The sequence below is a fragment of the Triturus cristatus genome, chromosome 7, assembly GCF_964204655.1.
Source record: "Triturus cristatus chromosome 7, aTriCri1.1, whole genome shotgun sequence".
NCBI lineage: Eukaryota > Metazoa > Chordata > Amphibia > Caudata > Salamandridae > Triturus > Triturus cristatus.
In genome coordinates, this window is record NC_140590.1 from 1,720,534,653 (window position 1) to 1,720,556,555 (window position 21,903).

A 21,903-nucleotide genomic window follows, 5' to 3' on the forward strand; every position below is an offset into this window, starting at 1 on the left:
GATCTAATGAGCAACTAGAGTGCTAACATTCAGAATTTATGGCAAATGTGTGACACATCTGAATGCCTTCTTGAAGGAACCAAAATAAAAAACTGAAAGTATTCCCACTGAGGAGACTGCAGTAAATGAGGAAATTAGGAAACTTCATAACAAATAAATCTCCCAAGATGGCCACCACAGACAAAAGAGCCCAAATGTAGCCCAAATATCACCCAGATGTAGCCCAAGTATAGCCTAATGACAGAATGTCCCAGAGTGTACTTAAGAACAACTAGAGCGCTTACTGTCTTACTTATGACAAAAGTATGGCACACCTGAAGCCATCTTGATTGGAATAAACTGGCAACACTGAAAACATTTAATTTAAAAAGGAACACAATGAGGGGGTTCATTTTGCCATAGAAATTATGATTAGTGCTGAAGAAAGAAAAATTAGGGCACATTTTGAGTGACTTCTCAAATCCTCTTCTATTTCATTAATATGCAGACTGAAACATGCACTTTTAATACCAGCAGCAGACTTCCGTGGTGAGCAGTAGCTTTACTACAGTGATCTAATGAGCAACTAGAGTGCTAACATTCAGAATTTTTGGCAAATGTGTGACATATCTGAATACCTTCTTGGTGGAATCAAAGTAAAAAACTGAAAGCATTTCCTACTGAGGAGACTGCAGTAAATGAGGAAATTAGGAAACTTCATAACAAATAAATCTCCCAAGATGGCCACCAGACACAAAAGAGCCTAAATGCAGCACAAATATCACCCAGATGTAGCCCACATGTAGCCCAATGACAGAAGTGTGCAAAACACTTATTTTTTGTGTATTTGCAGTTTTATATAGTGCAGACTTGTCAGGTATTGGAATGCTTTACATGAGCATTGGTTACATCACACAAGATCAAATTCATTTTGGTTGTAGACATGGGGAGATTAAGTGATTTGACCACAATCACAGAATGTTGAGCTGAAGCTCCAACCTGGTTCCCCAGTTGCAAAGTCTGCAGCTCTGGAAGTAACACCACATCCTCTCGCCAAGGTGCAACATTTAATCAAGTGGTCAACTGGATAAAAAAACATAAAGATTACAAATAATTTAAAAGTTCTTTGTCGCTATTTGAAAACTCAGAAAATATGTCCTCATTTTAGTTTTTTAGAGCACTAACCATAATTGTGATGCAAATAAGACCCTCTCATATATGTAATTTCTAAAGGAAATACTCTAGGTATTACAGTTTTGATTACATCAAGATGACGTCAGGCGTTCCACACTTTTGTAATAAATATAGAATGTTAGCAATCTAGTTGTTCATTGGGATACTGTTGAGAGGCAGAGGCCAGGGGCACGGACTCTTAAAATTGAAGGCAGGTGGGAGAGTGCAGAGGCAACAATTTGACCACACTGGGCAGGCAGGAAGGGCAGTGGCAGCACAACAGACTATGGAGGGCAGTGGAAAGGGGGGCAGGGGCAACAAACCAACAATACAGGACTGGCAAGAGAGGCTGTGGCAATATAATAGACCATTGTGGGCAGAAGGAAGAGGCAGTGGTAGTACAACCATACATGCCAACAGACCCATTTCAGCCAGGAATCGTCCAATGTTTTTAATCTCAAATGGGCTTTATTTGATCTGTCTCCTGTCTACAATCTCCTCTTTTTCAATGTAACTCAAAGGGGAAAATCAATACCCCAGTTTTTTTTCAAAATCTCCCTCTTACCAAGTTCAAAATGTTCGCAAGTATGGTACATTGGATCATGGAAGGAAATGGGGTAGGGACATGGACTTGGATAACAGAGGACAGGAGGGACATGGAGAGGTGCACCAAACTGACCCTACAGGGCAGGCATCAGGGTTTGCAGCAGCACAATACACCACACAGCGCATGCGGGACGGGAGTGCAGCACAACAATCCATAGAAAGCAATAGGGAGGGGACAGGACCATGCACATGGACAACAGAGAACAGATGGGAAAGAGGCAATGGTAGCTAGCTGACCATAATGGACAGACAGGAGAGAAAGCTGCAGCATAACAGACCATAAACAGACCCTCCAGCTTTTCTCGATTTCGCGATTCACGAAAAAATCGCAAAATCGGCTGACTATCGCGATGGCCGCGATATTTACAATTATTGCCGCGATAATTATAAAAAAGTGTCATCAAAACAAAGTATGCCCTTTTATTGTCTGTTCGCGCACACGTCACTACGTGCCGCCGTCCAGCCGTCAAATACCTGCTTCCTCCTGGCCGTGGCTTTGATGTGCAAATGCAGCTACTGGCGCCTCGCTCCGATCAGTCCCACGTGAACAGGACCTTTACTCTCATGATGACGCCAGAGGCTCAGCGAGAGTGTAGGTCGGCTCAGGCTGCGGAAGGATGTTATCTGTTTCCTGCCGCCTGGGCATTTCTTGGCATTAATGCCTAGGCCTGGGGAAGGTTGCTTAAGAAATGTACAAGTGCAGGTGGGCTGATTGACGAGTGCCTGGTGAGCACGCTCCATGCCGTACTTACTGCCTTTTGTTGATTTTATTCTTCGTGTAACACTGCTTTTATTGTGGTGGCTCAGCAAACGCTTGCCTTGTCAGAAAGCAGGATTAGGAGACGGCTGATTGACCTGAAAGAAGTGTTTTGTTTATTTGGGCTTCTGTCCATGTCTGTGGGTCAGAGAGTGGTCAGCGATCCGTCATCTTCCGTCACATCACCTGTTCTTCAGAAAACTCCGAGAAACTGACATGAGCAATGGAGCCTTCAACTACTTTTTGTTATAATGCCCGCTGCTCAGAATGTTAACCGTGGTTAACATCCTGCATAGAAGGTGTTAACGATGTTAATTGCCCAATTATTATCTGAGCTGATGGCAAGGCTGTACAGTGAGGGCAAAGTAAATTAATAGCTCCTAATGCGCAAACAAAACGAGGATAATAAAACTAGCAACAGTTGTTCCCCAAAGACCACACAAAAACAGGCAAATAAACATGCCCAATGTTTCTAATTCATGTCCTTTTCACTCAATTTACAAAGCAGACAAACAACCTTCACACAGTCAGCCAATAACAGCATCCGACATCGGGAGCAAATTCGTTTTTTTGGGTGCTGTAGAGGTTACCAACCGTACAGACCCATTACATGTAAAGTGTGCTCCTTTCCTGAATCTTTTTAAACAAATGCAATTTTTATTTTGATACTGTCAACCACACGTCAAATCTGCTAACAACGCAGCCATGCTTCGTTGTACCTAACTTCTCTAGACTGGTCAACAGACTACAAGCTCAGTGCTATATAATACACATATTTTAATAAATTATTAAATGATAAAAGGCATACAGACACCACCCTCCTGGTAAACAGCTCAAAGCAAAAAGCAAATAGTATAAGTGAAAATGCTTTGAGGCACCATATACCCAGCCGGGACAGTCTTCAGTTAGGGGGGAAGAGGTGGTTAGAACCATACAGAGAAACACTAAATGATCCATTTGTAAATTAACCATTGAGTGCACAGGAGAAACTCTTAGGGGCAGATTTATGTTAACTGGCGCATCCCTGCATATCAGCAGGGATGCGCCAATTATTATGCGCCACAGCTGCGCCACCATGGATGCGCCGCATTTATAATGCGGCGCACCATGGGGCAAAAACGGCACAGATGCGTGACGCATCTGTGCCGAAAAGTGGCGCATTGCTGGAGTTGCGTCGCAAGCGCGACGCAGCTCCAGCAATGTTCTGGGGGGCCCTATCTGTACAATGCTGCATCAATCCTTACGCCTTCTTCAAGCAGGCGCAGGGTTTTGACGCAGCATGGGCCTAAAAGTGACTGAGTGAAATCTTGTAGATTTCACTCAGCCACTTTTAGGAGGCGTTCCTGCACCGGAACGCCCCCACCTGCCCTGGAACGCCTACATGTGGCGCAGTGCTTTACAACGTGACGCATCTCCCAGATGCGTCACGTTGTAAATACCCCGCACCATGGCGCAGGATTTGCGCCGCTGCTGCGTCACAAAAGTGACGCAACGGCGGCGCAAAAGTGGCGCAAGTTCAACATAAATCTGCCCCTTAGTGGGTAGCGGAGACTCAAGTTTTTTTGGAGCAGTTCCCTCACAAGGATAGTTACTCAGGCACGAGTGCAAATCTTTGGGGTAAAAAATTGAGGATCGGAAGGTAATGAAATAAGGGGACAGGGTGAGGATGGATTGTGGAGCCTGAGGAGGAACTTAAAAATGTAGGTGCACCATCAAGAAAGGAAAACTCTGGAGCTGGCCTCTGTGGGTCTTTTATGGTCTGTAGTAATTGTGATCACATGTAGCACGCATATCTGCAAAACCATATTTTATGAGGATAACTGTGAGTTATTGTTTTTCTCACAGAGATCCTTTTGTTTGCTTGTGGAACTTATGCAGCACGGCGCTGAATTCCTTTTGTGTCCAGGAGTTTTCATGCAACAATAAAAATGTCAAGTTAACTGCTGAATAATGCTCCCGCAGTTGCAAGATCAGCATTTTGTCATGATAAAATAGGGCAGAGGATTATTATGCCTGCTGCAAAGTACGTGAATCAGGTTACAAAGGCACTAGGCTAGTGTCCTTCCATTTCTGGTACTTTGCTGCAGTTTCAAGATATTCTTAGAGTTTCTAATTGCTCAAATGGGGGTATTTCTGATATTTATTTGTTTCCCTAGACTTCATTGTTAGATTTTGTTCAGGAGAAACCGTCACTCATAACCGTTGAAAGTCACTCATATTTACACTGAATTTATGAAAATGTCACACATAAGCAATCTGAAACCTTGGCAGCTATGTACCCTGCAGCAGCGCTTCAGAACTGCTGGGGATATTTTAAGGTCCTTTTAGACCATAGGGTTTCAGATAAGAGGATAGATTTTTTAATGGATTTCCTTGCCTTTGTTCACTCACAAAGTGTCACTTAAATTGTCACGCTTAATTCACTGCATTACTTTCTAGTAAAGCACTCTAGCAGCAAAGCAGAACTTCCTGTATGGGTCATATTTGTATTATCAATATATTTTCAATGTTAAAAAGGGTGATAGAAATTACTGATTTTTAAAATGGACGGGTCCAGGAGGCAGCAATGCCCCGGCAGGGGTGCATACATGGGTGCTAGAACACCCCTGGGTGATTTAAGGCTGAAAAGGAATGATTTCAAGTAAAATAAAGTGCCGCAAAAATGCCACTAAATTTCCATTTTTGTGCCGCTAAATTTCCATTTTTGTGCCACTAAATTTGCAAACCTATGCCGCAATATCCTGGGGGGTCTGCATAAAGGGCAGGAGGGACGGATCAGGGGCATTACTATGGAACAGACAAGCCAGGAGGGAGGGAATGGGGGTCTGCACATGGAAACAGAGGGCTGGGGGCAAGGTGGCAGGGCAGGAGCAGCAAGATGACCATGGAGGTCAGGCAGGGTGGGCACTAGAAACAAGACACACCATGGAGAGCAACAATGAGACTATGGTGGCATACACACAGACCATGGAGGGAAGGTGAGAGGGGGTCAGGGGCAGCTAGCTGACCACACAGGGAAGGTGGGAGGGGCCATGGCAGCACAGAAGACCATGCATGGCAAGCGGCAGGGTTAGTGGCAGCACAATGGCTATGATGGGCAAGAAGGAGGGTGCAGGGGCATGCACAAAGGACCATGGAGGATAGAAGGGAGGGTCAGGACCTGGGCACAGACAAGAGAGTTCAGGGGAAGGGGCCTCACAACAGACCGCGCGGGGCAGGCAGGAGGAGCAGTTGCAGCACAACAGATCAGGGAGGGCAGAAGGATGTGGCAGTAAAATGGACCATGGAGGACAGGAGGAAGGGGATAGGGGCATGGCATGTGGACAGGCAGGGTGGAGGTGGCAGGGACAGGTTACAGTCATCTGACAATGCTAGGCAGGTGGGAGGGGAGTGGCAGCTCAACAGAACACTCAGAGTAGATAGGAGTGGCAGGTCCATGGAACATAGTGGGCAAAAAGGATGGAGCAGGGGCATGCACAAAGACATCGGAGGGCAGGGGGAAGGAGAATAGGGGCAGCAAGCTAAGCACAGAGGCTAAGCAGGAGGTCAATGATGGGCCATAGAATTGGGCAATGGGGGGCAGGAGGAGTGGACTGGTACATCATGCTAAATGAAGGGCAGTGGCAGCACATCAGACCATGCATGGCAGGAGGGAGGAGGCTAGTCCATGGATTCAGACAACAGAGGATAGGGAGGAGGTGGATGGGGCAGCAAGCTAACTGTTCAGAGAAGGTGGGTATTAGGAACTTTATTGTTTTTAAAATGTGTGTCTGTTAGAACTACTTAAAATATGAACAAGTATGCAGCATAATCTCACTTTTATTCAGGAAGAAGAGGACGCTTGTGACTGTGACTCCGGGCTCACTTGGCAGAAACACCCCCTGACCCTCCACCCCCATCGCAAAATGTAATGCCCGTCAAAAGGGTAGGTGGACGCCGTGTTATATAGAACATAGTCCTGAGAGTACGATTGAAAATGAAAACTAGATGTAGTATATGGTATAAACTATGCACCAAAAAGTGTGATATAAGATGAACCGGGCGTGAAATATAATATGCAACACATTGTGCGCAATGACAGGTTCATTGGAGAGCGCGAGATAGCACAGGCGCTAGCGCGTGCTATGCGATATGCGCCTTGGAGTGTAATATGCACAGGGCAGTGTTGTGTAACATAACTAGTCTCTAAAGTTGTAATATAAAATATGTGCTGGGGAGTGTAACGTTGCATATGCACTGTGACAAAGATATGGATCCCAGATTGTAATATGTATGGCATAGCGCTGTGCGTTATAACATACACATCGAGGAAGGCACGTTAGATGGGGCAATATAACCCGTGTGAAGGCAAGTGTGGCATGACATATTCACGGGGTGGTGTTTTAGTGCACATGGGCTAGAGAGTGTCATAGCATACGCACTAGCTAGTGGAATACAACACAGAGGTGTGAGGCAATCAGCGGGCACTGGTGGGTGTAACACAGCATTGGGCTCAACCAGGAGCATGCTGTGACTCTCAAGTGAGGTTCGTCTCCTTTCCAGAGAGTAAAATAAAAAGTATTACACATCCAGCGGTGGATGTGTTTTTTATTAACCGTGAGGGGGGTTTCTTGCATAGTTTGGTCAAATTTTTGTCGAATCCCCTTTGAATGGCTTGGTGTGCGTGTATATTAAATGTGCCCGTCAATAGTTCAATAGTTACCCATGTTTGTATAAATAAACGACAAGGGTATCTACTTGGAGAGTACCCACCGGTGGGGGCGCCGGGATTAGGCACGGTAGGGCGTCAGACACATCAGAGCTTCATGACCATGTCATGAGTGATGTAATATGTGACGTCATCAGCAGTGCATTGCGGGCGCGCGAGTTATAGTTAGCTGAACTAACTATAACGGGGGAATTTCAATGGTTTTGTACGAGTGAAAAGTCCAGTTAACTATAACGCCCCTGAAACCAATGGATCGTGTTCACGATCTAGGCCTCCAGGTTTTTATGTCTCGCCTAGGCAGCTCTTCGAGACATTCTGTATTCCGGAATGGACTTGAAACTCCACCCATTTTACGCCCATCTTTTCAATTGGCTTCTGTTACTGTCCTTTGTAAGCGGTTGCTTTGGAATCATGAATGGGCTGAGTAGTCCCTCCTTAGTGCCTCCTTTCCTCCTTTTGTAACCTTCCATGAGGACTGGCCCTCTTATGTGTGTTGTTACTCGGTATGTTTTATTTGCATTCTGTAGGCACTATTTTCATAAATTACTTTCTCCTATTGCACGCACGACACGCTTTCCTGTACCCGCTTGTTTTTTTAACAGCGCGGTTGTGCTTCATCTTATCTTATGGTTTTTGATTCAAGGAATGGCGGCCGCGCCATTAACGCTGCTCACACCATAACATCTTTTCTATAAAGCACTGTGGTTTTAAGATATGCTTTATATACTTTTTTCCAAATGCAAGGCACGCTTCTGGTTCAAGAATGGCGGCCGTGCATTTCTTTTACTAAGCACAGCTCACCCAAACCAATAAACACAGCCAACAATGGTGTCCGCGGCTTGAAGTCCTTCATCCCCGTCCCGCCCAAGGGTGCGCATCGTTAGTTTTGAGCACAGCACCCACTTTTAGACTAACAACACGGGAGCCGCACTTTATGTTGCACCATGGCTCCCGCTTTTCCACTCTCTGCTGAACTGTCTGCTTCTCATCCCCGCCCTGCTCCCGGGCGCCGCCCTTTCGGTTTGAGGATGGTGCCCGCTTTCATATTAAAAACATGGGCGCCACACTTAATATTTTAGTAGTCGCCTGCTTATGTGATTGTTTTTTTTAATTACTATGAATTAACATTTTTTAACAGTAACGCAGCACGCCACACTTAATCTTCAACAATGGCGGATGTGTGGCTTGCCCAACTCTATTTCAACATCTTTGTAAAAAAAAAAAATTAAGCACCACAGCACGCCGCTCCTAATTAGCAACAATAGCGGATGTTACTTTCTTTTTTTCTGGCCGGCTTGCACAACTTCCTTCGTTCCCTCCACCCTCATAAATAAATAAATAAATAAAAACAGTTATCATTTACGCCAATAGGTCTAACTTTCAGAAATGCAAGACCAATTACATTGCAAATGCTTGTTATAAATAGCTCGGCAGATCAGCATTGTAAAGACTTACCAAATGTAGGGGTCTCCGAAGCAGGTAGTTTAGGGTTTAAGAAATCAAAACTTAAAAAGAAGTGCAAAATGTTTAGGGTTCACCTAAAGCCTTACAACCCTCTTGGAATAACTGCAGCTTTGACAACAATGTGTGTGATTTAAATATGAATTTGTGTAAATACTTAAACAGAACATTCTCCTGATGAAGAAGGAATAGGGTCATGATTTGAATGGTGGAGCAGGTGCAGTGGTAGCAGGGCAAAAGGTTGTCAGATCTCCTCTAAACACATAATATTGCTATTACATTCATTCTATAATTTCCCTCTTTCATTTCATTTTTCAAAATGTTTCCATTACTTAGCTGCACTATACCACTAGTAACAGCACACTATTTTGCCTTTTTGTACATAAACAATTCATAACATTTTAGCAGACATTCTGTAACTTAGATTGGACAACTACTCAGCAAGCTACAACTTACAACAAAATATATTTTATTATTATTCACGTAGGCGAAACCTAATGCATTTACCAATGCTTGTTTACAAAGTGATTTGTTGCGATTCTCATGGCTTGCAGCATTTTAACAATTTACCAGAGTTCAAAGTTTTGATTCAACAGTTTGATTTAAAACGTTAACATTGTTTCTGCTTTGGGCTATGGTATTGCTGAACATGATTTCTAAACATATGCAACTCATGCAATACATATAAAACCCTTAGAAAAAGTTGTATATAAAATATTCTTTTAAGTGGACGGGCGTCATATGACGGTAAGGATGAGCATTGACACCCCTGCATCTCGGATTGGGTAAGCGGATGCATCTCTCCCCTGGACCACTTTAGAGACACTGCAGGTCATAAGGGAAAACTGGATGAAGCCCCACAGACCCTCCAGGACCTCACAGACCCTCTCAGTCATAAGGAAAACAGGTATGAGGGAAGAGGTGTGGCGCCGCGGCCAGGGGGACTGACTCCGGAATCTGGGGATCACGGTTCGATCCCCTGTGCTGGCAGAAGATTGGTCCAGCACCATGTGACTCTGGGCAATAGCTTGCTTAATCTTCCCGACAGCCCCAGCGCCTAGAGACCCTTACGGGTGATTGTTCGCACTTTACAAATGTGGATTATTATTATTATTATGAGACCCCACAGACCCTCTCAATCATAAGGGAATGGATATTAGACCCTACTAGACCGTCTCGGTCTGAGGGCTTCTGACTCTGCCATCCTTCTGACTATGACTCCCCAGGATGTATTCAAAGAAACACTGCTTGACATCATGGCAATATTCCAGGGCTGGCCTTGAGTACTTTAGACGAAATAGCTGGAGAAAGAGATTTTAAAGATTATAAAACATAAGCCTCATAGTCTGGTGAGTGGATTAAATTAAGTAGTCAAATGGATGAACCATAGCGCTTTGAAGCCTGGTATGGGTATGGTGGGACATTCTCTGGTATTGTGCCTAAGTGTGATCCCATCTCTGTGGTCCTGCTGTGGCGATCTGCAGCCACATTCTGCACTTTACCAGTAATAGATCATCAGTGGCACCTAAAAGACCCTCACATAATTCTAACAGGATGTCATACAGCTGTGAACACACCAGCAACACACAGATCATCAAATACCTTCCATATGGCCATCACATAGCCTCCAACAGACTCATGCATACCCTCAGACCATTACATGGTTTCCAATAGACCCTGAGCTAGCCTAAAACAGTCTCTTGTCAACAGACCCTCACCTAGCCCAAAACAGACCATCACAAGGCCTATAACAGACCCTTGTAAACCTCCAACAGACCATTGCAGAGCCTCTCCCAGACCTTAACCTATCCCCAAACAGACCATTACATAGCATTTAAGCAACCTTTATTTACCTTCTAACAGGCCATAGATGCCCAAAAAGCCACCAACAGACACTTAAAAAGCCCTCAAAGGCACACATGTAGCCTAAACGGACCCTCCCAAGGCCCACAACAGAGCTTCTCATGGAGGCTATGGAGTTTTGCATCGCTGTAGATGCCATGGCAAGGCGTGGGCTTCACCTGGATGGAGGGAGTGGTGGTGATGATCGACGACATGACAGGGATGGGTTGGAGTTGGATATACGGAGAGGTGGCGATGAGGGGCACAGTTCCAGAGAGTGGGGTGGATTTGGGTGGAGGGCGAGGTGGTGATGCAGGAGTAGGGTTGTGTTGGAGGGAGGCAGAGGTGGTGGATGCCATGACAGGAAGTGGTATGGAGCTGGACGTGGCAGAGGTTTGGATGGAATAGAAAGTTGTTGTAGAAACCAATGTGGCAGTCACAGAGATGAGTGAGGAGGGACAGCCGAAGAGGGATGGAATTGACTGGATGGAAAATGAAGTAAAAGAGGAAGCGAATGAGAAGGGGAAAAGGACGATAGATGAAGTTCATATGTAATGTTCTGTTTAATGGAGTAATAATTCATTGTAAAGGGCCAGATAGAGTCAGAATATTCGAGGGCGCAAAGACAGAGAGGCACATTTTTAACAAATGCAGCTCTCAACTCGGTAATCCAAGCCCTTCTTTCCTCCGGTCAACAAAAATTAGATTAGAAGCCCCGCCAGCCAAGATTCAGAAAAATAAAGAAGCATTTCTAAATCAAATGTCATATACTCGAAAAGTAAATATGTGTGAACGAAATGTTCCCGTACAGAGCTCACCTATGATATATCTCGAACCGGCTGTACTTGGTTTGTCTTCTTGCTTATTTCTTCCACCTGGTTTGTTGATTTGATTCACCTGGGTCCTTGATGTCAGGCACTTGAGTTGTCGATCTTGCGCTAAACGTTGTTTGTTAATTCTGACTCGTTGATTCCCTGCCACTGACCCTGTGCACCTAATGTCGATTTCTTGTGACTGTCTTTCTATCCTCTGCACCTCATGTTACCGATTGTTTCCGCCGATGTTAATGTGGTGCCCACGATGTCCTCGTCGCCAGATGTCATATATGTATGTGAATAGAAGCTTCACAAAGACACCTGCTCATGATTTTTCGAAGTTGTCAAGCTACTTCTCAGCCGGAACGGGGCTAGGTGATTGGCAGGTGATGAGATATAGTCCTTCAGCTCTCGGTGTGCCTCGATCCTTCCACTGCTTTCATTGCATGTGGTTGTGGATGACGCCACTTCTTAGAAGGCTGATGTGGGGCTTCTGTGGGGCTCTGGCTGACACAGGTCACCCCGAACCCTAGGCTGTACATTAAAGCAGTATGATTAAGTCAGCTCTTCGGGTGCTGCATGGGATGGGGCATAGACCACCCTCACCATCCACTGGTCCTTCACAGAGCTATTTAACCAAACAATTGAGTCGAGACAGCCTGCCATGAAAGAGAAGGGGTGAGGATGAAAGGGGAAATAACGAGAGGGAGAGAGCCTTTAGGGGGTGAATTCCTACAGGGCTGCAGACTGCCAGGACGTTGCTTCCCTCCCCTGCATTTCCTGTTGGGTTCAGCCACATTCCCCGGAAGACCCTCCTTGTCGACGCCCGAGGGACGGTGGGAGCTCAGCCCGCCACAAACTCCAGCAGGAGGCCCAGGGTCAATGTATCATGAGCCGCCTCCACGCTCCACAAACCGCACGGCCTGCTCCGCTGGGAGGGCCCTGAAGAGGGCCTCCTGCCCCCTGGCACCTGTGTGGACTATTAGCATAAAGTCACTAGAGCAAGCAAAGTGGAATTCCAATGGAAATGCCATCTCAGGGGCCGCCTACCGTGGAAAGTTTGCTCCATCTGGACTTGCAGGCACAGGTGCAGAATCATATGTTGGTTCCATTAGCCGCATTCGTAAGGCAGCTGGTGATATTTGGGGATGCCAGGAAGGCAAATGCACTGTTCTACTTCCGGTCCTAGAATGTTTGCGAAATGCAATATCCCCTAAATAGTCCGGGATGTGTATGTACTGTTCTAATTCTGGAAAAATTTGGAAAAGTTAAAAGCCAGTAATTGATTTTAAAAAAGTGTTGAAAATCTTTAATTTTGCATTGGCGGGAAGTTGTTGTTGTAGTGTTGCCTTGTGCGTGTGGCCAAGGCTACACATTGCAATGCCTAGTTTGGTTCAGTCATCCCAAGCACTGTGGCAACCAGTAAGGTTTTCATTACATAGACATATTTCTGAAGTGGCCAGTCACATTGGGGTTAACTGTGCCACATTGCTATGGCAGCGAATAATACATTGGTTCATTTAGCCATATTTCTCTATTGGCTAGTAATAAGGTAGTTCTCTTAGCCTTATTCTCATGGCACCCAGTAATGTTTTGGTTCCTGTATATATTGACTAGTAATATTTTAGTTCTCTTAGCCATATCTTTAAGGTGGCTAGTAGTAGTTGTGTTCCTAGTAAAAGGTTAGCCACGTTTGCGTTGTGGCAAGTTAAGTTTCCAATCATGTAACTAGCCATATTTATGTGTGTTGTTATAGGTACAGGCTGCTTCAGGTGGGTACGTTTCCAAAGTGGCTTGTCGTGTTTTCGTTCGGGTAGTTTTATCACTGGCATGCCCTCTAGCAATGTTTTTGGGCACTTAGCCATATTTCTGCAATTACTAGCGATGTTCTGCGCCATGTTGCCAGATTTCTACGTTGACTAGTAACATTTTTGCGCTTGTAGCCACCTTTCTGTAGAAGCCATTAATGCGTTTGTTTCGTTTGCCAGATTTCTCCTAATATTATGGTCCACTCAGGAGACCACGAGGCACAATCGTCAGTGGAACGCAGAGCTGCCAATAAAGGCAGGGGCCCTGCAGCAAAGCAGGGCCCACGGGGACCGCTGCCATCGAATGAAGGGCCACAGATGCCATGGCACCACCGTCAAAGCACGCGCCCCGTATGCACGATAGTGCAAGCACCACACGGGCTACAGGAACCAAAACCCTGTCATGAAAGCACTGGCGCGAGCCAGCACTGCCATCGCAGCATGGCACCACGAAGAACAGAACGGCCATCTCGTGTTGTTTATATAGCGCCGACTTCACGCAGCAGTGTTTCAGAGCACTGTAAGATAGGTGTCAAAACAGCAGGCAGAAGCCAACAGTGTGTTAACAGGGACATTGCAAGACAATTGTCATTTTCGGTGCAGATCAAACTCGCTCCCCTTGAGCCACTGAAGTACACAGAACCTGGATCCTATGAGCCATAGCACTGCCCTGAAGCTGGACCCCCATGAGCCGCAGCACTGCCCTGAAGCTGGACCCCCATGAACCACAGCACTGCCCTGAAGCTGGACCCCCATGAGCCACAGCACTGCCCTGAAGCTGGACCCCCGTGAGCCACAGCACTGCCCTGAAGCTGGACCCCACAGCACTGCCCTGAAGCTGGACCCCCACAAAGCACAGCACTGCCCTGAAGCTGGACCCCCATGAGCCGCAGCATTGCCCTGAAGCTGAACCACCATGAGCCACAGCACTGCCCTGAAGCTGGACCCCCACGAGCCACAGCACTGCCCTGAAGCTGGACCCCATGAGCCAGAGCACTGCCCTGAAGCTGGACCCCCATGAGCCACAGCACTGCCCTGAAGCTGGACCCCATGAGCCACAGCACTGCCCTGAAGCTGGACCCCCATGAGCCACAGCACTGCCCTGAAGCTGGACCCCATGAGCCAGAGCACTGCCCTGAAGCTGGACCCCCGTGAGCCACAGCACTGCCCTGAAGCTGGACCCCACAGCACTGCCCTGAAGCTGGACCCCCACAAAGCACAGCACTGCCCTGAAGCTGGACCCCCATGAGCCGCAGCATTGCCCTGAAGCTGAACCACCATGAGCCACAGCACTGCCCTGAAGCTGGACCCCCACGAGCCACAGCACTGCCCTGAAGCTGGACCCCCATGAGCCACAGCACTGCCCTGAAGCTGGACCCCATGAGCCACAGCACTGCCCTGAAGCTGGACCCCCATGAGCCACAGCACTGCCCTGAAGCTGGACCCCACAGCACTGCCCTGAAGCTGGACCCCCACGAACCACAGCACTGCCCTGAAGCTGGACCCCCATGAGCCGCAGCACTGCCCTGAAGCTGAACCACCATGAGCCACAGCACTGCCCTGAAGCTGGACCCCCATGAGACACAGCACTGCCCTGAAGCTGGACCCCCATGAGCCACAGCACTGCCCTGAAGCTGGACCCCATGAGCTGCAGCACTGCCCTGAAGCTGGACCCCCATGAGCCGCAGCACTGCCCTGAAGCTGGACCCCCATGAACCACAGCACTGCCCTGAAGCTGGACCCCCACGAGCCACAGCACTGCCCTGAAGCTGGACCCCCACGAGCCACAGCACTGCCCTGAAGCTGGACCCCCACGAGCCACAGCACTGCCCTGAAGCTGGACCCCCATGAACCACAGCACTGCCCTGAAGCTGGGCCCCCACGAGCCACAGCACTGCCTTGAAGCTGGACCCCCATGAACCACAGCACTGCCATGAAGCTGGACCCCCCATGAGCCGCATCACTGCCATGAAAGCACATGGCCCCTCTAAGGCACCATTTCCTCGGATGTGTGGCGGGGGAGGGGGTTTCATGAAAGAGACTGCACATATGGCACTGCCATCGACGCCCACGCTGGGCCGAGCACATTGTAAGTACCACAGCAGCGCTTGTTTTCGTGTTCAACAAGCGGCAGGTCAAACGGTGCCCCAGGGCAGGGCAGGCTGGCAGCTCACCTGTGTCATGGGGAAGGTGAAAGGTTTCCACCGGGCAGTAATGAGGCCTTGTTCCTGCGTGTTCTCACTAGAGGCTGCGGCCATTACTGTGGTGAGGTATTAACCAGGCGGCCATTAAATGCGGTGGAGCAGAACTGGCGGCCATGACGTGTGAGCGCAGAGGAGACTGGGCAGTGCGAGAGCTGGGAGACTTCCTGACGGGCACGGAATGGAAAGGCTGGTGGGGCGGGGGCAGAGTGAAAACACGTCTAATGCTTGAACCCTCCTGACTGACCCTTCTCATATCGGACGGCAGGATTGGGCATCATTTACGAGGCCCTAGCAGCACTTTTGTGCATCCGGAACTTCCCTTTTTTGACGTTCTGGTGGCGCAATGTGGCATGGCATATTTACAAGGCCACGTAAAGCCACTTTACGTGGATTGTCATGGCCTTATAAATATGTGCCCCTTTCACGCAGAAAACTGCGTGAAAGGGGCGTTCCATGGGTGTTGCTGCGGGTGTTCCTTCCCACGCAACAACAATGGAATCTGAAACATTCCCAGTTTTATCAGGCATGGTAAACAGAGGAATGGGTCAGAATCTAACGCCACCCCTGGGGTGATGTTTGGGAGGCGCAGTGAAGAGAAATGTTTTCATTTCTCTCCTGATTTCATTTTTCTTCTGCAGCACACATAGAAGGAGGAAATCGCCTCTTGTGTTTGTTTGTGTCCAGGAAGGTGCCCCTTCCTGCACAAAATCAATCAGCCCCGCAACGCAGGCACCCTTGCACCATGGTGCTAAGGTGCCTGCATTGGCGCACGGCAGCCTATTCTGCACCGGCGCATGGGGAAAAGGGCAGGAATGCGCTGTACCTTATGGTTACCCCAGTCCACTTTCTTCCACTCAAAATGGACACCTTGGGCCTCATTTATCGGCACTTTTGCGCACCCGGACCATCACTTTTCTGACGTTCCAGTGGCGCAATGTGCCACTGCATATTTATAAGGCCACGTAAAGCCACTTTACGTGGCTTTTCATGACCTTATTTATTTATTTATAAAGTTGTATATAGCGCGAAGAAGATCCCAAGGGATATCAGAGCGCTTTACATTAGGATGGGAGGAGGACATACATGCAAAATCGCTAACAAGTAGTCATGACACACAAACAGGAATGATCACTGATTCAGGGACAGTTGCACCATGTGTGCTGCAGAATGCAGCACACATAGAAAAAGGAAAGCGCCTGAATTGATCGATTTTGTGCAGGAAGGGTCCCTTCCTGCACAAAATCAATCATCCCCGCAACGCAGGCATCCTTGCACCATGGTGCAACGGTGCCTGCGTTGGCGCACGCGCAGGGGAAAAGGACAGGAATGGGCCGTATCATATAGATACAGCAGATTCCTGCCCTTTCCTTTTGCTGTAGGGAAGCGCAGCAGGGAGGCCTGTGGCGCTGCCCTACGGAAAAAGCCCTTAAATAAGGCCTCTTGAATTTCTATTCACTAATATGTGCGTGACACATTGACCATTAATACGATACGACTACGATTCGACAATGAGAAAAACATAGATTGGCATGAAAAATGAGATGTAAACAAAGGGAGGGACTAATAGGGCTTATGGAGGTCCAGCGTACAGGCCCTAACCAAAGTCAAAAAAGAGAAGGGTACGCAGTTCCTTAGTGGTATAATAACCAATATATTGTGCTCTAGGTGGTGAGGAGGAAAGGGGATTCCTCATGTCGGAACTAAGGCCCTCACACACCCCACAAGCTAGGTGTCATTCTTCATCATATGGGTCTTGTCCTCGTCAGGCCGGCACTGCAATGCCCGACGGGCTCCCATAGAGGGGCTCTTTGTGGGTTATCTTACTGGCGATCCAAGGGCAGGCAGCCCCTCCGCCGCCTGCCCGCCTGATGAGCCAAATTACACCGTGGCCGTCGCCAATCGGTGCTTACCAAATTTGGGGGAGGGGATAACCCCTCCCACCAGTGGACCGCCAGTCCACTCCCTTACTCTCCCCGAAGGGGTGGAGCATTCCAGGCAACCCCGGTTGCTCGGGCTTACAACCGCCCGTAGGACTAACGGGGCGTCGTCGCTCCTCCAGGGTCCAGAGCGAGGACTTGCTGAGGATTTTTGGCCTTTGCACCCTTTGTGCTCCTGAAGAGGGTACCCCTTAGTACCTTTCTGCCTCTGGATCTCCCTGAAACTCCGCCACAGCTCTGGGTGTGGCCACCATCACAACCAGGGCCCCCTACCAAGGCCGGCCTTCTTACCTACATCCTGCTGATTCCAGGGCCTCCCCCAGATCCAGCAAGAATAACTCCATGCCCACTCAAACAGGTGAACCCCATCTTCTTCAAACACCCTGTGGACTTGGCATGCCCAATACCTGATCCAAACCCCCTCTGTTCAGTGAATTTACGCATGGCACGGTTAACTTTCTTGCGCGAGGTTTCCACGGCCTCTCCTGACCGGGCTCCTCATCACACTAAACGAGAAGTTATCTCAGACCACCAATAACTCAAATGCCCCCAATAGGCTGCTTAACGTACACATGGAGGACCTCAATTCCTGCAGCAGATCCCTCCTCCCCAAGAGAGTCAGATCATTGCCTTCCAGGTGTACGACCAGGATGTTGGGAGGGGAGACACCCCCCCCTAGTCTGTGCTGCAGCTTCTTCAGCAAGCTGTTCCAACGCATGCCTGGCACTCTCAACCAAATAAACTTAGTGGAGGAAACAACCCATCCTCCATTTCTTGAATTCGGCACTTTGTGCTACTTACACGACGCATGGAAGGCCATTCACCCAGACCCTTGATCCTGGCAAAAGGAAGAGCTAGGTTGCCAACACCCCGTATTAAGCACTGCACACCATCCTATACCCCTGCTCAAGCTTGCACATAGTTTCACCAGTAACACTACACCCCATTACCTCTGGTGCATCACCGGGGTGCCAGTGGTATACTCCAAATTCGCTTGTACATAATACACTTAACCTGTTTTCCAGCCACTCCCCTGGGTGGCTAAGGCCGGGTGTATCTGTTAAACATTGGGATTCCCATCGTCCAGCCTGCATGATGCGCCATCCTGTCCCTTTAATGCCACCCCCGAAGAGTCTGTTTTGGACCTTGCCCTTAACTCGCTGATTCTCAGGGCACCGGAGGAAGAAAGGCTGAAGGTAGCTGAAAACAGGGCATCGTCCCCAGCTGCATGATGTGCTCCACTTGAATGCCCACCCTGAAAGCTGCACACTGCTAAAAGGAATGACAACCCTTGATATCCCATAGCTAGCTACAGGAATCGCGCTGCTCCTGGCACTGTACACCTGTGACCAATCATGGCCAATGTAGTGCCCTGGCATCACACCAGACCTTCTGGATTCTGTTTCATAACATGGCCATATTGTATGCTGGCCCCTCACCTTCTGCCTGCGACATATAACTGCTGTGCTTCCAGGCTGATGTCCCCTCCTAGCGCAAGTCATGCACTTTCCCTCCTTCGCCAATGTGAGCCATGGCGCAGACAAGTGGATGGGATCAGGGGGTGGGGGCACAAAGTACAGCTACCTGCCTTCACTTGAATAATGAACATGTCCACTTTTCTTAATACATTGTAGCCTCTTAGTGCTTTTACACTTTGTCTCCCCCCAACTGAGGGACGGCAGCACCCTTGTACCCGTCCGCTTCCTCAACCGGTCTAGCATGACTGGCTGTCCGGGCAGGGAAAGTTTACAACTGAAGCTCCTTGAACAGGCCCCGGATCCAGCGTGCAACTACTTCGCTGAGTTGGCCCAGACATTTGCCCAGCCCTTCTGGTTGCTAAACCAATGGCACACACCCAGCTGCTGACAAATCCAGTATGAGGGACTATTTGTATTCTGCCCACAATTGCAGCCCTGCACCCTTTTCGGAGTGAAAATTTACACCGCCCGCCAGGCTTATTTACTGTAATCAGATCCCAGGTACGCCCTACCTGCTGACCAACTGTGACCCTTGGTGCTTAAAGCAGGAATAGTCCTAGTTCGCTTCTTTATCCCCGGAGTTGAAGCCCTTATTGACCAATTTTGTGTCATAGTCCAGTACACTTGGGGAATGGCGTTTTGAGCCTCATCAGGTCCGTCAGTCCCCCACACATTAATCAAAATACAATTCTTGCAGTCTGCCTGCTTTATAGAATGATAGATTAATAGACCCCACAGAGTTGAATCCCGTGACCATGAGGATGAAACCACCACCACACCTGGCCGGTGAATCGGGCCAGGTTTCCTTAGACATGACCCCTCCTATGCCCTTTGGACTCACCCTAAAACTGGCACGTGACCAAGTGGCAGGCACCTGAGCGGGTCCTGCCAATCCTATTTATCCTTCAACCAGTGTAAGAAAATCACACAGAACCAAGAATGCCGCTAAGAGACCCCGATTGAACAGACAGCAGCTTGGTATGGTTGGGTAGCCCAAATGTAGCTTGGATGCGGTGAACTGTCCCCGCGAACGTGCCCCAAATTACTGTACAGTTCTGTCTCCACTCCCCCGGTTGCAAAATTAGCAATGTGAGTGGTCCAAATGACATCAATGTAAAATCCAAGATTCTCAGGGATGTTCCAAGCACAGCCTCCCTTCTGGAGGGTCCAGCAAGGACCCCTATGCCTCACTGAGTGAAACCTAGCTACTTTTGCACTCATCTCACGTGTATGCCATTAAGCAAGACCCTAGCGCAGCATGGCGCCCTGCTAAGTGAGGGTACAATCTGTTGCACCCGGCTCTATGGAGCCAACTGGTAACGTTTGGGTGGCCAAGACCTTTTGTTTAACTGGGTCGAGCACTGTACCCCCAGGCGTGCAGAGCTGTGACCAAACATAGCATTTAAGTGCCGTGCTCAATCGTGTCAGATAATAAGTGTAGGAAGGTGGAATCTGACTGCATGGTTACCCCCCACTTTTTGCCTGGTGTTTTGCTGGTTTATGACTTAGTTTGACCGGGATCCTGCCAATCAGGACCACAGTCTATCTGCTTTCTCCCTAAATTGGTTGTTCATGTACTTTAGGTACACTTCAGATTGGATTCTGGGGTACCCTTATTAGTCCCTAGTATATGGTATACTATGTACCTAGGGCATAGGTACCCCAGAGGCCTCTGTGGGGCTGCAGCATGTATTATGCCACCCCTGGGAGACCATTCAAAATGACACAACAGGTCTGCTACAGCAGCCTGTGTAAGGTGGCGTATGCATCCCTTACTTAGATATAGGTTCACTATATCTATCCATATCACTGCACATATAAACCTATCAGTCACCAGTATGGCAGGCCTTATCAATCCTGAAGGCAGGGTGCTGGGTTTTATGTGAGAGGGTGCCCATGCATGAGCAGAGCCACTCTGCAGCCTCCGGAACCTATTTTCCAGGGTTGTTTGTGATGCAGCCAACCATATATTCTTAAGTGCATTATAACCTCGCGGTAAATGCTAACTTTAAAACGGCTGCATGGAAACATGTCGTGTTTGGTGTCAAACACCTTGGAATCATACCTCAATACCAGTAACTGGTGTGGGAGGTATGATTCCACCCTACTAGAGGGAGAAATATGACTACACCAATACACCCGGTACCAGCTTCCAGACCCTGGCATCACAAAATGTATGATGCCAACCACAGACATGAGTCTGCCCTCCTGCTGCTGGACGAAACTCTGGCAGGGGATGGCTGGACAATAGGTTTCCTGTCACAGGGAGGTGTGACCACCTCCCAGGTAGGCTTTAGTGTATTGGGGCTGGGTGGGTGCACTCTGAGAGTGCTTTGATGTCTGCACTGGGTGCACATTTGGTGTCCCTGTGCATAGTCCAGCTCAAACTGGTTGCAGGGGCTATCAGACCCTGCTCTGGCGTGAAACTGGACAAAGGACATGGGTGTAGCCACCCCTCTGTCCTGACCCTCCCATAGGTGGGTCCCCAGAGTTTGCCCCACCCCTTCCTTGGGTATAAAGTACCAACCCCTGGCTACAGATTTACCTGGATGAAACTCTGCTACAGAAACCAAGTACCTCAACTATCTACGCTACGTTGGATGACCGAAGAATCTCCCTTGGAGTAAAGTAGTTACTCCCCTGCAAGGCAGGCACCAAAGTCGCATCTGATCGGTTTGCATCTAGACAGCTCCTGATGGACTCCAAAGATTTTGCAACACAGGAGGTGGGTTCCTAAACTTCCCCGAGGCTGACCAGTGCTCGCAGCAAACCTGAGACCTGCAGCTCTCGTGGGGACCGTGCAACCCGAACCCCTGGACACCGTGCATATTTGCAGCAGCATATGCTTTTTGGCGATCCCTCAGGCTGTGCTTTGGGCTACTTGTAGTCCACACCCCGAGCAGTGATTCTGCTGAAGATTACTGGGCTACACTCCACGAGTGTTCCGTGGGCTGGTATTTAGTGATTCCTCATGAGGTCCCTTCGCGATCCCTGGTCCGTCGACCTGTGGGTCCCTGAGAAGGGTACTTTAACTTTCAGTGGGCTTTTCTGGTTTCTCCAGACGTGCCCTGACTCTCCATCACTTGGGGAGTCCACAGGACTTTGCTAGTCCACACCGAAGCATCTTTACTCTGA

General features: G+C 48.5%; 1 protein-coding gene across 2 annotated transcripts in view; it reads right to left on the minus strand.

Moving 5' to 3' along the window:
• The window catches only part of TMEM52B (transmembrane protein 52B), a 137,443-nt gene extending 125,198 nt beyond the window's left edge, over positions 1-12,245 (minus strand). For both annotated transcript variants that reach the window (XM_085614633.1, XM_085614632.1), the window contains exon 1: positions 11,345-12,245. The gene's annotated coding sequence lies outside the window, so the exon portion shown is untranslated. The remainder of the gene's footprint in view (positions 1-11,344) is intronic.
• Between the last annotated feature and the right edge of the window lie 9,658 nt (positions 12,246-21,903).